The 18,442-nt window shown below is 36.9% G+C and overlaps 1 protein-coding gene and 1 pseudogene across 17 annotated transcripts in view; both read right to left on the bottom strand.

Moving 5' to 3' along the window:
* Positions 1-18,442, bottom strand: part of CARF (calcium responsive transcription factor) — a 96,294-nt gene that overhangs the window by 77,748 nt on the left and 104 nt on the right. For 13 of the 17 annotated variants that reach the window (XR_005985015.1, XR_005985016.1, XR_005985012.1 and 10 more), the window contains exons 1-2: positions 17,419-17,797; positions 14,013-14,180 (exon numbers count right to left, since the gene is read on the bottom strand). The gene's annotated coding sequence lies outside the window, so the exon portion shown is untranslated. Of the gene's footprint in view, positions 1-14,012; positions 14,181-17,418; positions 17,798-17,948; positions 18,239-18,442 lie in introns of those variants that run through there. The other 4 variants (XM_041737224.1, XM_041737227.1, XM_041737226.1 and 1 more) reach the window with 4 other exon arrangements.
* Positions 4,409-4,510, bottom strand: LOC121480843 (annotated as a pseudogene).

Genomic DNA, 18,442 nt, shown 5'->3' with positions numbered 1-18,442 from the left:
AGGCAGAGGGAGAAGCAGGCTCCATGTAGGGAGCCCGAAATGGGACTCCATCCTGGGTCTCCAGGATCACACCCTCGGGATGAAGGCGGTGCTAAACCACTGAGCCACCCGGGCTGTCCAATCATTTCCATTCTATAAGGAAAATAAACATTTTTGGTAAATGACTTGCCAAAGCACCAGAACACATTTAAGGCAAAGCAGAGATTACCATTATGTAGTTCCCTCATCTTATTCTTTAAAAAAAAAAATTTATTCATGATAGACACACACACACACACACACACACACAGAGAGAGAGAGAGAGAGAGAGAGACAGAAGAAGCAGGCTCCATGGAGGGAGCCTGACGGGACTTGATCCTGGGACTCCAGGATCACTCCCTGGGCCAAAGGCAGGCGCTAAACTGCTGAGCAACCTAGGGATCCCCCCCCTCATCTTACTTTTAATTACACTCATGTACTAGTTAATTAAGATTGTTATTATGGGACAGGTATTTTTCACTCTTCCAAATCCTTCTAAAATTCTCATTTTATAAAGATTTAATACCAATAAAGGTTCTTAATTTCATAAAATGCATAATTTCATGGGTATGCATTAGATAATTTTAGAAAAATGTTTTGGTGTAGAGATTTTATACACATAGCTTTTACCATAACATACATTATACCACTAATATTGGCTTGACAAACTTTGAAAATAAAGAAATATATATTCCAAAAAGTTTGAGCCACATAGGCTGAGTACAGTGGTTAGCACTGGTGGGGATTTTGTCTTTAAACACACACAAACACACACACACACACACACACACACACACACACACGCACACTGCCCCCTGGGGATATTTGGCAATTTCTGGAAATATTTTTGGTTGTCAAAAACTGAGAGCAGAACACTACTGGAATCTAACAGGGAGAAGCTAGAGGTCCTGCTAAATATTTTTAAATGCTCAAGGTAGCCCCCACAACAAAGACGTCAATGGTGATGAGGTTCAGAAACCTTGGCCTAATATATTATAATGAATACTTAATTCTCTATTACTTTAACATAAAATAAACTTCACGTAACATTTTTAAGAACCCACACATTTAATTTTATTTTTCATAAGATGGTATAAATTCTTTTTTAAAAAACCCTGAAAATTGGGGCACCTGGATGGCTCAGTCAGTTAAGCATCTGCCTTTGGCTCAGGTCATGATCTCAGGGTCCTAGGATCAAGCCCCAAGTCTGGAGTCCCTGCTCAACATGGAATCTCCTTGTCTCCCTCTTCCTTGGCCCCCTCCTCACTGTGTGTGCCTTCTCTCTCAAATAAATGAATAAAATCTTAAAAAAATAAAATAAAAATCCTGAAAACTGTCTTTTAAAATTAATATGCAATAAATTAAAATTTTTGTTGTTTTTGGTGTATAGTTCTATGGATTTTAACACATGTGACCACATCACAACCAGGATATACAATAATTCAATCATCCTAAGCACTAATACAAATTTATATATCTTGTACTTAATCCTTAGTTGGAAATAAATTTAAAAAATAATAATTTTTTAAAAAGACTTAGTTGGTACATGTTTTTGAACACACTAAAAACTTATTCTTCTGTGATAGCATCCACACATACATTTGCAAAATTAACCATTTCAGGAAATTTACAAGGTTCTCATTTCATATTTCCAAAATATTATAAATACTTCTAATCATACATAAATTGTAATAGGTTAAAAATCAGTCTTATTTTTAATAAATATAAAATATCTTAAAATTGCTTCTAAGATTTTAAATTATCACTTGTATTCTAATTTAATTTACTATAAAAATCCCCAAAACTCTTACCCTCTGAAGTAAGAGCAGTTTTATTTTATAATGTTCTGGTTCTATTTTGAATTTTTTATTGATACATATAAAATTTAGGAATAATATCCTTTATATATGGTTTAAAAAATAAAACAAAGTTCTACTAATGGCATAATGGCATATTAGATAATAGAAGGCTCTCTTGCTAGAAAACAAGAAACAGAAAGTTGATCTAAAACAAAATATTTTGAGACTGGGAGCTGCTACAAGAACTAACAAAATCAAAGGTCATTCCCTACCCTCTATGATCCCTCCCCCCATAAAAAGAAAACCAAATGCTGAGAGCCAAAACCCAAGTGATAAGCACAAGCAAAGAGGAAAATTTCTGCAAGAGCAGTGCTAATACACAGGTTTAATGGTTGGGAAAATGGGGCTAGGATAAGTAGTTCTTAGGGGAGAACTTAAAATCCCAAAATAAGGCTAGGAACCTGAAAGATCCTGAAACAAAAGTTTAGTCTAGCTTAATGCAGTTATTATTTGGAGGAACACAAACCCAAGTAAGGCATTAGTATTCTTTACATTAAGATTCAATATAAGCTTGGGGCTCAGTTGGCTAAGTGAAGTGTCTACCTTTGGCTCGGGTCATGATACCAGGGTACTGAGATGGAGCTCTGTGTAGGGCTTCCTGCTCAGTGGGGAGCCTGCTTCTCCCTCTCCTCCCTGCTCCTACTCTCTCTCACTATTTCTGTAACTATCTATGTCTCTCTCTCAAATAAATAAATGAAATCTGAAAAAAAAAATTAAACATAAGCTTAGAGTGCCAAAAAAACAGGAAAATTATCAAAAAAAGAGTCAGCACCCCCTATAAACTTCAAATATTGGAATCATCTAACAGTGAATATAAAATAATCATTTAGGGGCACCTGGGTGGCTCAGTTGGTTAAATGTCTGCCTTCAGCTCAGGTCATGATCTCAGCCCCAAGTTGGGCTCCCAGCTCACTGGGGGGTCTCCTTCTCCCGCTCCCTCTGCCCATCCTCCCACCTCCCGTTTGTGCTCTCTCTCTTAAATTCTTAAATAAATAAATAAAATCTTTAAAAAAATCATTTAATGTTCAGAGAGATATATATGAATGAATCATAGGAATATTCAAACAACAAGACTGAAAAGTTTAATCTGAAGGAAAACCAAATAGAATTTTCAGAAATTAAAAAATATAAGTCAATGGATATATAAAATAGAAGAATACATGCAGAAGAAAGAACTACTAAATTTAGAAGTCAGATTTTTAAAAATTACTCAGAATGCATCACAGGACAAAAGAAGGTAAAAAATATGAAGAAGAGACTTAAAACTAGGAAAAATAGAGTAAGTGTAGCATACTTACAATTGGAATCTCAGAAGAATAGAAAAGAAAAAATGAGTGAGAGAAAATATCTGAAGAGATAATGGTTAACAATTTTTCAAAACTGAATACATGAATCTACAAAGTACAAAATGTATCAAAAATAAATAGAAAGAAATTCATAATCAATGTAATAGAAGTACAAAATTCTGAAGAGAAAGGAAAATCTAAAATGTAACTAGAGAGATGAGATCACCCTCCTCTGGAGTACTGACATTAGGCATATATATAGTGCAACAATGGTGGAAGTCATGGGAATTAAAAAAAGTAATTATCACTATATGATTACATATGCTCAAATATTTTCTCACAAAACAGGGTGAGAAAGATACTTTAAGATTTTAAAAAATAGGGGATCCCTGGGTGGCTCAGCGGTTTGGCGCCTGCCTTTGGCCCAGGGCGCGATCCTGGAGTCCTGGGATCGAGTCCCGCGTCAGGCTCCCGGCATGGAGCCTGCTTCTCCCTGCCTGTGTCTCTGCCTCTCTCTCTCTCTCTTTCTCTCTCTATCATAAATAAATAAATAAACCTCTAAAAAAAATTATAAAAAAAAAAAGATTTTAAAAAATAGAGTTTACAATGAATAGATCCTGCATGAAGGAAAACTCTATTACAGAAAATAAAAATGATACCAGAAGGAAGCCCTGAATGCTAGAAAAATGGTAAGCTAGTAAATTAAAAGCTCTATGAAAAATCTAAATAGGGATGCCTGTGTGGCTTAGCGGTTGAGCATCTGCCTTTGGCTCAGGTCTGATCTCAGAGTCCTAGATCAAGTTCTGCATTCGGCTCTCTGCAGGGAGCCTGCTTCTCTCTACCTGTGTCTCTATCTCTCTGTGTCTATCATGAATAAATAACTAAAATCTTAAAAAAAAAGAAAGAAGAAGAAAGAAAAAAAAATCTAAAGAAACACCATCTGTATAAACGATAATGCTATTATAATTTTGTGTATGTGTGTTTTAAGAATAGAAGTAAAATACCGAAGAACTAAATAAAATACATGTAACTCAGGAGGGGATGATGGCAGATAAACACAGTATATCAAAACTGCTCAGAGGGAAATTTAGAGTAAAAATGCCTATATAAAAAAAAAAATCTCAAAACAACCTGACTTTATTCCTCAAAAACAAATAAGAGCTCACTAACCTGAAATCTAGCAGAAGGAAGAAAATAATATAGATTAGAGAACAGATAAGCAAAATCGGAATAGAAAAACAGAAGAATTAATTAATCTAAAAGTTGACTCTTCAAAAAGTTTTCAATTAGCAATAATCGTGCCTCGAATAAACCTTATTGGCTATGATACTGTCCCTGTGCAAAGCTTGGTTCTTCAAAAAGATTAACAAAATTGAAAAACGTTTATCTAAAAAAACAACTTTATCTAGACTGACAAAAAAAGAAGAAAGACACAAATAACTAAAATCCGAAATCAAAGTGTGGACATGACTAAAAAATTTTACAGAAACTAAAAGGATTATGAGAAAATACTAAGAACAAAAGTACAACTATCCCTATTCATATATGGTCTTATATATAGAAAAGCCCAAAGAAGCCCCCAAAATACTATCAGAGTTAATAAATTCAACAAAGTTATAGGATATAAGATCAATATGCAAAACTCAGTTGATTTCTCTATACTAGCAATAAACAATCAAAAATGAAATTAAGAAAATGATTCATTTACAGTTGTATCAACAAGAATAAAATAGTGGGGCAGCCCCAGTGGCACAGCGGTTTAGCGCTGCCTGCAGCCCAGGGCGTGATCCTGGAGACCCTGGATCGAGTCCCATGTCGGGCTCTCTGCATGGAGCTTGCTTCTCCCTCTGCCTGTGTCTCTGCCTCTCTCTCTCTCTCTCTGCATCTCTATGAATAAATAAATAAGATCTTTTTGAAAAAAAAAAAAGAATAAAATAGTGATGAATAAATTTAAGAAAGGAAGTATAAGCCTTGTACATTAAAATTATAAAATGTTGCTGAAAAAATTAAATAAAATCTAAACAAATGAAAAGATATACTATGCTCCTGGAATTGGAAGACATGAACATGGTAATACTACCCAAAGCAATCAAGAGATTTAATGCAATCCATATCAAAATCTCAACAGCCTTTTTTCAGTCATGGAAAAGTCAAATTCACATAAAATTCCAAGGAACCTGAATAGCCAAAACAATCTTGAAAAAGAACAAAGTTGGAGGATTTATTCTTTGCAATTTCAAAACTTACTATAAAGCTACAATTCTCAAAAGAATGTAGTACTGACTTAAGGATCGACACATAGATCAATGGAGTAGGACTGAGAGTCCAGAAAGAAACTCTAAACATCTATGGTCAAATAATTTTTAACAAGGGTGCCAAAGGCATCTAATGAAAATGAACAGTTTTCTTCAACAATTGGTGCCAGGACAACTGAATATTCACATACAAAATAATGAAGATGAACCCTTACCTCATAGTATATAAAAAGAAATTCCCAACCCAAAATAGGTCAATAACCTAAATGTAAAACACCATAAAATTCTTAGGAGAAAATATAAGGGTAAATCTTAATGGCCTTGGATTTGGCAATGGTTCCATAGCTAGAACACAAAGAAACTAGAATTAAAATGAAAAATTATAAATTGGACATTATCAAAATAAAAAATTTTGTGCAAAGAATATCATGACAAGAACAAAAAGACAATCCACAGACAGGAGAAATTTTTGTAAATCAAATATCTGATTAGGTCTAGAATATATAAAGAATATACAAAGGGGAGGGTACCTGGACTAGTCAGTTAAGGTGTGATTCTTGATTTCAGCTCAGGTCATGATCTTGGGGTTCTAAGATATAGCCCCACATCAGGCTCCACACTTAATCGGGCATCTGCTTGGGATTCCTTCTCTCCTGCCCCTTTGCCCTTCCTCACTGAGCTCTCTCTCTCTCTCTCTCTCTCTCTCTTCAAAATAAATAAATAAATCAGTAAAAATAACATAGAAAGAACACCTACAACTCAAATAAAACAACCCATAACATCCCTATTTAAAAATGTACAAAGGAGGGATCCCTGGGTGGCGCAGCGGTTTGGCGCCTGCCTTTGGCCCAGGGCGCGATCCTGGAGACCCAGGATCAAATCCCACGTCGGGCTCCCAGTGCGTGGAGCCTGCTTCTCCCTCTGCCTGTGTCTCTGCCTCTCTCTCTCTCTCTGTGACTATCATAAATAAATTTTTAAAAAAATGTACAAAGGAGTTTAATAGATATTTCTCCAAAGAAGACATAAATGGTCAACATGCATATTAAAAAGATGTTTAAAGTCATAGTCATCAGAATTATGTAAATCAACGCAATAATGAAATACCAGTTGACAGCTACTAGGATGATAATACTTTTTAAAAAAGAAAACAACAAGAGATGTCTGAGTGGCTCAGTTGGTTGACCGTCTGACTCCTGATCTCAGAGTCATGAGGTCAAGCCCTGTGTTGAGCTCCACATTGGATGTGGAGCCTACTTTAAAAAAATGTTTTAAAGAAAATAACAATGATGAGGATATGGAGCAAATGGAATCCTCATGCATTGCTGATGAGTATGTAAAATGGTGCAGGTGCTATGAAAAAGTTTCACAGTTCCTTAAGAAGTTAAACATAGTATTACCATATGACAGCAATTCCTCTCTAGGTATACACCCGAAAGAACTGAAAACCAGCGTCAAATATACACTTGTACATAAATTTTCACAGCAGCAGTATTCACAAGAATCAAAAGTAGAAACAACCCTAATGTTCATCAACTGATAAACAGATAAACAAAATGTGTTACATCCATATAATGGTATAGTATTCAGCCACAGAAAGGCATGAAGTACTGATAGAGGGCAGCCCGGGTGGCTCAGCAGTTTAGCGCCACCTTCAGCCCAGGCCGTGATCCTGGAGACCTGGGATCGAGTCCCATGCCCATGCCGGTCTCCCTGCATGGAGCCTGCTTCTCCCTCTGCCTATGTCTCTCTCTCTCTCTCTCTCTCATGAATAAATAAATAAAATCTTTAAAAAAAGAAGTACTGATAGATGCCAGAACATAGATAAATCTCAAAAACATACTGATAGAAGCCAGACACAAATTGTCACACATCACATGGTTCCATTTATATAAAATATCCAGAATGGATAAATTCATATAGGCAGAGCGCAGGTTGGTAGATGCTAAAGGCCTGGGGAAGGCGAGAACAGGAAAAAATTACCTATTGAGTATAAGATTTTCTTTTGGGGTAAATGGAAATATTTTAGAACTAGATAGAGGTAATATTTATACAACACTGCGAATGTAGAAAATGTCACTAAACTGTTCATCTAAAAATGATTAATTTTAAGTTATATGAATTTCACCTGTTCTTTAAATTTCCTACCAAAAAGAAAAAACATATACATATATAAATGTGTGCGTGTTATGTGAGTAGGGCAATCAGGAAAATGTAAATATGGACTAGATATTTATTAAAAATTGCTTTTTTAGGTATGTGAATGATATTATAGATGAAATTATATGTTATGATGTCCAGGATTTGATATCCTCTTCTCTCTGTGCCTGCTACTGACCTGGGTTTTCTCTTGTGTGGCCCTATGTGGCACGCCTTCCCTCCTCTTAGGAACTGTGAGTAATAAACTATCTTTTCAGTGGCAATCATCTCCTGATTCATTGACCTCACCATATATGAAGAGAAATAAAATCTGTTTTAAAACAATCATAAAGGGCAGCCCCGGTAGCTCAGTGGCTTAGTGCCGCCTTCAGCCCAGGGCATGACCCCGGGGTCCTGGGATCGAGTCCAATGTTGGGCTCCCTGCATGGAGCCTGCTTCTCCCTCTGCCTGTGTCTCTGCCTCTCTCTCTCTCTCTCTCTCTGTTTCTCTCATGAATGAATAAATAAAATCTTTAAAAAAATAAAAAAAATAAAACAATCATAAACATATGAATCCTAAAATCCTAAATAAATTCTCCGTGAACAAAATCCAGCAATAAATAATAAAAATAACACATCTCATTAAATGTAAGACATCAATGGCTTTAAGTACACCCGACATGGGGACTAAATTTAGAGTACAATTTTGTATAAACAGTATGATACCAATTGCCTAAAACAGTACAATGGCATAAAAATTATGAAAAATTTTCAGATAAAATATATGCAAGATCTATGCACTGAAGTCCGTAAAACCTAGATAGGAGAAATTAAAGAAGACCTAAGACAATGAAAAATACATACTGTGTTTATAGAATAGTTGACTCAATATTGTTAAGATACTGAATTGATATCTATAATCAATTGCATACTTTTTTTTTTTTAACGCACAAGCTGAGCCTTTGGCTCAGGTCATGATCTCAGGGTCCTGGGATCAAGCTCCATGTTGGGCTCCCTGCTCAGCTGGGAGTCAGCTTGTCCCGCTTCCTCTTCCCCTGCTCATTCTCTTTCTCTCTCAAATAAATAAATAAAATCTTTAAAATTAAAAAAAAAAAAACACCTCACAAACTGATTCTAAAACTCATATGGAAATTCAAAGGTTGGAGTGCCTCGGTGACTCACTCAGTTAAGTGTCCAACATTGATTTCAGCTCAGGTCATAATCTCAGAATTGTGAGACTGAGCCCAGGGACTGGGCTCTGCACCCGGCATGAAGCCTGCTTGGGATTCTCTCTTCCCCTCACCCTATCCTTCCCCCGCCTCTCCCTCTCTTAAAAAAAAAAAGTTCAAAGGTTAAAATAGCCAAAACAACTTTTGAAAAGAACAAACAATTGGAATTCTTACACTACTTGGTTTTGAGACTTGTTATGAAGTTAGAATAATCAAGATAGTATGCTATTAGTGTTAAGACAGACAAATAGATCAATGGAACAGAAGAGAATCCAGAAACAGACCTTCACATATATAGTCAACTGCTATTCTTTTAAGATTTATTTATTTGAAAGACAGAGTGAAAGAGAGCAAGCAGGGCAAAGGGACAGAGGGGGAGAGAGAGAGAGAGAATCTCAAGTAGACCCCCTGCTGAGCACAGAGTCCAATGATGCATGATCCTGTGACCCTGAGATCATGACCTGAGCTGAAACCAAAAGTCAGACACTCAACTGACTGAGCCACTCAGGCGCCCCAAGTCAACTGCTTTTTGATAAAAGTGCCAAGGCAATTAAGAGAGAAGGGATGGTCTTTTCAACAAATGGAGGTGAAACAATAGCTATATGCAAAACAATAAATAACCCTATCTCAAACCATATAAAAAAACTAACTTGAAACAGATCATGACCTGTAAAACTATAAAAGGTCTAGAAGAAAACATAGGAAAAAAATCTTTGTGACTGTGGGTTTGGCAAAAATATCTTAAACATGACACAAAAAGCATGAAAATAGGACTACAAACTAGACTTCATCAAAATTAAAAACTACCAGTTATAAAATAAGTAAGTCATGTGGTACCTGGGTGGCTCAGTTGGTTAAGTGTCCAACTGTTGGTTTCAGCTCAGGTCACAATCTCAGGGTTGTGAGATGGAGCCTGGAGTCAGGTTCCTTGATCAGCAGGGAGTCTATTTGAGATTCTTTCTCTCCCTCTTCCTCTGCCCCTTTTCCTATGCTGTCTCTCTCTATATAAAATAATAAATCTTAAAAAAAAAAAAAGATTCCAGGACACCTGGGTGGCTCAGTGGTTGAGTGGCTACCTTCAGCCTGGGGCATGATCCCAGGGTCCAGGGATCAAGTTCCGTATCCTGCTCCCTGCAGGGAGCCTGCTTCTCCCTCTCCCTATGTCCCTGTTTCTCTCTCTGTGTCTCTCATTAATAAATTATTTAATAAATTCTTAAAAAAAAAAAAGATTCCCACCCTCTCTCTCTGCACTTCCTCCCTGCTCAATCTCTCTCAAATAATGATAACAATAAAAGGCACAAAAAGTACAGCACACAGAATATATATAGTCACCAGCATTATAATAAATTTATATGATAATAGATGATATCTACACTTATCACAATAAGCATTTAACAATATTTATAATTGTCAAATCATTATGTTGTACACTTGAAACTGCTATGTCATACATACCTCAATTGAAGAAAAAAGGCTATTAAAGCCACAAAAACACATGGAAAACCTTAAATGCATATTGATAACTGAAAGAAGTCACTCTGAAAAGGCTATATATTATATGATTTCAAATATATGACATTCTTCAAAAGGCAAAACTACAGACACAATATCAACAGTTGCTAGAGGTTGAAAGATTTTTATTGTGATAAAACAATGCTTTCTGATACTGTAATGGTGGATACATGACATTTGACACAGGTTTTGTCAAAATCCATAAAATTACAGAATAGTGAACCTTAATGCAAACTGTAGATTTTTGTTCAAAATAATGTATCAATATTGGTTAACTTTAAGAAATATACCACACTAGAGGAACCTGGCTGGCTCAGTCAGTGGAGCATGCAATTCTTGGTCTTGGGTTTATGAGTTCTAGACCCAGGATGGGCATAGAGCTTATTTAATAAATAAAAATTAAATCTAAAAAATGTACCACAGTAATGCAAAACGTTAATAAACTGTGTGTTAGCAGATAGAAGAAGGACAGGGTATGTGGGGGGGTGGATACAGATATCTTTGTATTCCCTGCTTGACCTTTCTTTCTTCTCTTTCTTTCTATCTTTTTAAATTATTATTTATTTTAGAAAAAGAGAGAGCGCACAAGTGGGAGAGGGAAAGAGAATCCCAAGCAGACTCCACGCTGAGCACAGAGCCCAAGGCAGGGCTTGATCCCACCACTCTGAGACCACAACACAAGCCAAAACCAAGAGCTGGATGCTTAACTGACTGTGCCACCCAGGTGCCCCTTCTCAATTTTTCTGTAAATCTACTGATTTTCCTGTAAATGTCCCAACATACGGAGTAGGAAAATAAAGAACACCACTCAAAAAGAAACTTCTTACAGAGTTAGACTCAACTGAAAATAAAGTCCTATTGAGGGATGAATTAAAACTAAAATAATTGGGTGGTGCCCTGGTGACACAGCGGTTTAGTGCCGCCTGCAGCCCGGGGTGTGATCCTAGAGACCCGGGATCAAGTCCCACGTCAGGCTCCCTGCACAGAGCCTGCTTCTCCCTCTGCCTGTGTCTCTGCCTCTCTCTCTCTGAATAAATAAATAAATAAATCTTAAAAAAAAAAAAAACTAAAATAATTGCTGTCAGGAATACAATTCAAAAAAACAAACAAACAAAAAAAAAGGAATACAATTCAATTTTTAAAAGTAAATTAAATATATTGAAATATTCACTATCTAAACATAATGACATCAAGATTAAGAAATATTTTTGAGATGCACCTGAATAAGACAGTTGGTTAAGCCTCCAACTCTTGGTTTGGCTCAGGTCATGTTCTCAGGGTTGTGAGATCAAGTCCCATGTCTGGCTCCATGCTTAGTGTGGTATGTGCTTAGAACTCTCTCTCCCTCTGCTCCACTCTGCGCATATCCCTTACCTCACACTCTAAAATAAATAAATCTCTAAAAACAACAAAAAACCCAACAGAATATTTTTGAGAGCTCTTTGAGTTTTAAATATAAGCACATTATGAAAAAATAGATGAAGATTATTAATTTTTCATAGCTATATAATTTAATGCTTATTATACTAATTACTATATAGAATTATTAATAATCACTCTATATTCTGTGATGTAGAACTTATTACCACCATTTTAACAAAAAAGGAAATTGAGGCTTACTGCTCAAGGTTATAAGGTTATCAATTATTGAGCGCTATGGTAAAGCACTTGGGTTTTATTTTGTTTTTGAAGATTCCATCTATTTTAGAGAGAGAGCACACAAGAGAGAACAAGCAGGGGTAGCAGCAGGGGGAGAGGGAGAAGCAGGCTCCATTCCAGGACTCCAGGATCATGACCCAAGCCAAAGGCAGACCCCAACCAACTGAGCAACCTGGGCGCTCCTAAAAGTTTTTCTTTTTATTTGCTTATTTGAGAGAAAAAGTGGGTGGGAGCAGGGGTTGGGGCATATGGAGAGGGAGAGGGAGAAACAGACTTCCTGCTGAACGTGGAGCACACCACCTGCTGGATCTCACAACCCTGAGATCATGACAATTCTTTGTTAATTTTGGTCTCAACTTTTCCTAATTGAAATTCAGCTAGAGGCCGTCCTCAAAGCACTCCTGCAAACAATCTAAACATCTCTAATCCCTTGAAAAAGCTAGAGTTCTAATCTTGTAGGCGCTGCAGTAACTGAGAAAACATTCTGCAAACAGATTCAAAAGTGGGACTTGGGAAGGAGTAGTGAAAAGTGCAAACAGCTTAGGAGAAAGAATTCTAAAAACCCACTACCAAAAAAAAAAAAAAAAAAAAAAAAAACCCACTACCAATCTCCTAATAGCTGTCCTGATCCTATTACAAATTATCCCTACTGGCCTACTTTTTTATTTTTTATTTTTTCATTTTATTTACTTTCTCTTACCCTAGCTGAAATTTTCATTGGAGTTAACAAGGATTTTCTCTTTTTGGGGGGCGTGGGGGGTGGGCAGGTAATGACAATCGTTTATTTTATACATTATAGAGAAAAATTTCTCTACTTATTTTTTATCTTGTGTGCCTCAAAAATACATGCAGCATGCATAATCCCAGGGAAAGCCTCAAAGTTGAGCCACAGTTGTCTAAAAGGCAAAGATTTATTAGGATTTTCTCTTAAAAGAAAAAACTCAGGTTATCTGGGTGGTGCAGTCGGTTAAGTGTCTGCCTTCAGCTCAAGTCATGATCCTGCAGTCCTAAGATGGAGCCCCCCATGGAGCCCCACAGTGAGCCCCACATTGGGCTCCACACTCAGCGGGGATTCTGTCTCTCCCCTGGCTCATGCTCTTTCTCACTCTCTCAAATAAATAAATAAAATCTTAAAAAAAAAAAAAAAGAAAGAAAATCTAGACAGAGTATCAGTCATTACCAAATTTGTGTGAATTTATATAGCTCCCTTCATTTAAGATGAGTTCAGAATAGCTACCCTGGAAAGCTTAATTTAAAGGTGAGAAAGCAAGTACACTTGAAGTTTACAACATTTAAAAGGGCTTCAGCAGAGGTCTGAGCTCTGCTGCAATGAAGAGGACAGAATAAATGCCCTAAGGAACTGCGGCAGCAAAGGTGGTGGGGATGTTGTTAACAGAACACTGCCAAACATAAACCACCTACTTCAGGACTTTGTTCAAACTGGAATTTTGCCACTCAAAGATATTTTTCCACTGTATTTTGAAACTGAAAACTCAAAATTTCCTTTTCAGTATGTAGGTCTATACAAGTTAAAGAAGTTTTTTGTGTTTACTGGGAAAATGCTACTTAAAGTCGTTTCTTTATGGAAAAAGGAGTTTCACTATCTATTGACTAGCCCATTGTTGAATTGGAAGTTGAAAGTATATTTCTATGTTACAGACATCCTTTCCAAAAATTTTTTTTTTTAATTTGAATGAAGCGAAAAGAAAAGTAATACTACTTCCTCCCTTGATTTCCCCATCAAAATGCGTTAAGACTTTACAATCCTGACAACTGCAGGATAACTTAAAATATCCAATTTTCCCGTCTAATCTCAATGTCAGAATAAGCTAGATAGAAATTATAATCCGTAACTTTCAATTAACTATGTCAAAGTGAAATTTTTAAGAAAGAAGATATTAAGTAGCTAGGTATAAAATGCTTTCTTCCAACTGGTAAGCACAAACAGAACGAAGTACCTGTATACCAAGTATAATTTCATTTTTCATTAATAGATAATAGATAATAGTTAACTTTTATAAGCCTGTTACTTTCAATTAGTTAAAAATAAAAGTATTACCTTCAGATAGTAGTTCAAGTTTAAATTCAGGCCTCAGGCATTCTACTATTCTCAGAAATGCCCTCTCTTGTCCACTGAAGTTCCTCCTTTTGGGAGCACTAAATCATGATAGTTGTGGCTTCATCTGTTTGACAGCTATAATTACATCTTCACAGCAGCATTTTTTTTCTGTAATGAGAAGGTATTCAATGTATTTTCTTTTCCTACATATGAAGAAAACTATTAGATTTTACAGGTTTTATTATAAAATAGCCATTACAAGCCCAGTACAGTAGAACCCTAAATTGAGTTAGTTGAAGAAAACTAAAAGATTAGGACTGAATTTACAAATAACTGCATGTGACTTAACCTGTGTCTGTTTCCTTATCTAAAATTAAGCATTTGAGGGGACCTCTGGGTGGCTCAGCGGTTTCACGCCTGCCTTTGGCCCAGGGCGTGATCCTGGAGTCCCAGGATCGAGTCCCGCGTCGGGCTCCTGGCATGGGGCCTGCTTCTCCCTCTGCCTGTGTCTCTGCCTCTCTCTCTCTATGTCTATCATAAATAAATAAATATAAATCTTTAAAAAAATTATAAAAAAATAAAATTAAGCATTTGGATTATAGTTGTGTTTCAACTCATGTTCTCTATCTATTACCGAAACAAAGACCTCCCCAGCAAATTGCATTTCTATCATGAAATATTTACTAACAGGGCTTTTTTTTTTTTTTTTTGGAACCATAGAAACTTAAGAATAAAGGTCCCCCTCCCCAAACTACACCCTCCAAAATATCCTGGAATTGATTTGACAAGGTTAGTTCTTAAGCAAACAGTAGTAGGATTATATAAACAGAAAAAAAAAAAAAAAAAAAGAAGTATTACATGTATAGACAGTTAATGATTGGAGTTCAGAACACACATTAAAGCATTATATTTTGCTGTCAAATTGCTTTCTAGAATGTTTCACATCACATTTAAAAAGTGGATTTTATCTTATACCAACAGCAAAGATTAGAAACTGTTAAATTAGAAGTTTCATGTTTTATGGGGAAAAAGGACTTTTTATTGTTTATACATATTGAATGCATGACAGAAAACTATTCAGACCATAGTCACTCAGATCTCTGTGGTACATATTTGACCTACTGCTTTTAACAACAAATTTTATTTGTTCAAAACTTTAGAGGTAATCCTGTCTTAAGATTCAATTATTTTGTTGTTTCCTCTACAAACTTTTGTATGGCAAACTGTATCTGTTAAAACCCATTACCTGAGAATAAATCCCCAAACAGGATAACTGGAAGATGAAGCCACTTTTAATTTAGTCCTAGAGATTCTCCTAATTCTAGGTACCTTTTAGTGTCCTAAAATTTAAAGGATCTTGAAATATATTCAATATCAGTGCCAGATCTTACAATTTATTTATTAAAAAATGTTGCTCAAAAGTACTTTAGAAAATCAAAATTTTCTCATCTTCTAGGGTAGGTAAATGACCCAATGTTTTCTTCTACGATGTATGCCAAATTACTGTGAATCAGTGGTGTCAAAAATTAAATCAAGACTCCTAGTTCACAAATATTTGATAGAATAATTTATTTTTGTAAAAGATGGGTTTGGAAAATTATGTCAATATTAAAAATTTAAATGTACGCAAATATATAAAAATAATAACAAGTTAAAATAAGTTAACTTTTCATTGAAAACTTAAGGCTAATGTTCATGTCTTTTATCTAAGGTTTGCCCTCTCTATAAATTTCCCTATAATCTTTGTTTCTACACAGTTCTTACCCTGTAAATACATACCTCTTTTTACCTCTTTGCAAACTATACAGATTATTTCATTTAATCCTCACAATAACTGAGTTGGATCTTTGAGTCTCTATAGATAAGAAAACCAAAGCTGTCAAGTAACTTGCCTAAAATCACAGAGAGCATTAGAGCTCAGATTCAAAACTAAGTTGGAAAAAACCCCAAAACAAATAGAGGACTCTGAAGCCCATGCATAGTCCTCAGATCATACTATACCATGGCATTATATGCAAAAAAAAAAAAGAAAGAAAAGAAAAGAAAAAAAAGAAAAAAGAAAAGAAACCTATACTAGACATATTTTCCAAGCTGTGATTTTTTCAAGTAATAATGTGTCTTCATGAGGACCACAGTAAATGAATCATATAGGAAATCATCAAGAACAAAAAGCGTGAAATTAATGTTCTAAGAAAAACTCTCAAAGAAAAAGCACTACCCTAAGTACTGCATGGAAGGAACACCAAATATGACATGAGTCACTACTGAAAAAAACACCAAAGCCATCACAGTGGATGTTCAGTTTGCTTGGAACACTTATAATTTTCCTTAATTAAAGGAAGGTCTTGAATGAAAAATGTACTTCAGTGGATTTAACATTTCTGCCTTGCAAATTGAAGTTTTATCTTATTAAGTATATATTTAGGTTTTGTATCTTACTGTCATACTTTCCAATTCAAATTAAGATCAACTGATAATAACTATCTGGTATTGTACTTTGTTATTTTGGCAAATGTCAAATTAATGATCGCTAAAATTTATTAAACTAAACATATGTGTGTTTTGTTGCTGTTTCTAAGACTTTATTTTTAAGTAAACTTTACACCCAACATCGAGCTCGAACTTACAACCTGGAGATCAAGAGCTGCATGTTCCACTGACTGAGCCAGTCAGGCACCCTTCTCACTATAAATTTTTAAAAGATCTTTTAACCAGTGATATTTTAACAATAGTAAAAAAACAAAACTATCTGAAACAGAACCTAATTATCTGAAGATTAGTTCAGGCTCTATGAATTTTAATTCAGGTAATTTTACAGCTGAAAACTCAAAAAAATCACTTAGGATCAAAGGAGAATGTTTAAAACTGTCAAATTTCTTTCCTGTCTATCCAAGTCAGAAAACATGGATTAAATAGCAAGACTTCAGTTAAGAAAGTGTTTCAAACTTCAGGTGGTCTAAATTATTTAAGGCACACGATTCTCACCATTACGATGAGTCACGTGGTTAAATGACCACGTTTTAGATTACAGGCTCTATTTGCAAGCCCAGTCCTTCCTTTCCTAGGTAGGACTGCAGCAACGAGGGGTTTTTTGTTTGTTTGTTTTGTTTTTTATTTCTCGAACCACGAGGCTACTTTCTCTTATTTGTTCACGTTGGCAAAGTTCCTGGTCAAACTGACATCTCAATGATAATGATGGTGATAAACTAAATATTTATTACGTGGCATTTAATTCTCGCAGTGACCCAAGTGTAGCACGGAGAGGTTAATAACTAGCTGAGGCATTCCGGTTCCAGAGCCCGCATTCTAAAAAAAAAAAATAGGTGAGTGAACTGAAAACAGTCCCACTTTCATTATCATTGCTTTCCAATAAAAGATTACTTTTCGCTTGCAATTGTTTAAATACCTCCGCGTAGGCTCTGGTTGATTTAAATACCAGGTGCCTACTTCACTGTAGCGCATCTTTAAGCAACGTGAAGGAAGAAGGCTTTCCTTGTCTTCACCTGCACACTAGACCGCTCTGCCCACAAATTCTGCAGTCCAGTTCTGCCTGATTCTAAAATGCTGTCTCTTGAAGTCCCCTTCTTGCAGCTTTTTTTTTGGGGGGGGGGGGGGGGGGCGGGCGAACGACTTAAAAAGTGACTTTGAGATCTACATGGTATCTCTCCATCCATCCTCCCACAGCGAAACTAAATTCAAATTAGGGTAAACTCTCCGGACCATTTCAAGTCTGGCAGAGGCCTTCCAGGGAACTTCAAGACTTGGAGGGGGGAGGAGGGGGAGATCAAAAAGCGTAGGAGAATGTAGAGGAGGACGACTTCTAACCATAAAATATAAAAGAGCTCATAAAGGGGGGGGGGGGATTTAAAAAGAAAAAGGAAAAAAATAAAAAATAAATTTAAAAAAAAAGGAAGGAAGGAAAAAAAAAAAAACCACCCTAATAAGCGGGGCTCCTGGCTGCGCAAAGGACCACACACCGGGCGCTCCCGCCCCGGGGGTCCAGGTGCGTCTCCGCGGCGGTGGCGCATCCCAGGGCTCGTCAACCCTCCTCCAGGCACCTAACCTCCACCTTCTGCAGCCTGCCTCCCCGAGGCCCACAGCGCGGCCCCGGGAGGGGAGGAGCGGGCCTCAGCGCGTGGGGCCCCCGGACGGCCCCGAGGCGGGGCGCGGACCGCACCACCCGGGCCCGACGGCGGCGGGGGCGGGGGGCGGGGGCCAGCGGCGGCTCCGGAGCGCGGGTCAGGAGGTGATGGGAGGAGGCGGAAGGAAAGAAATGGGGGTTGGGAGGCAGCGTCCAGTCCGCGGGCGCGGACAGCTCGGCCAAACCTCCGACTCCTCCAGTCCCGCCGCCTCCGAGAGCCCCACAGGGCGAGGAGGGAAGTCCACAAGCTGCCGGAGCAGAGGGGAGAAAATTCAAAACGAGTCTACTC

This window comes from Vulpes lagopus, chromosome 22 (assembly GCF_018345385.1).
Source record: "Vulpes lagopus strain Blue_001 chromosome 22, ASM1834538v1, whole genome shotgun sequence".
NCBI lineage: Eukaryota > Metazoa > Chordata > Mammalia > Carnivora > Canidae > Vulpes > Vulpes lagopus.
Note: the sequence above shows the minus strand (reverse complement) of the source record. Positions and strands in the feature narration are given on the sequence as shown.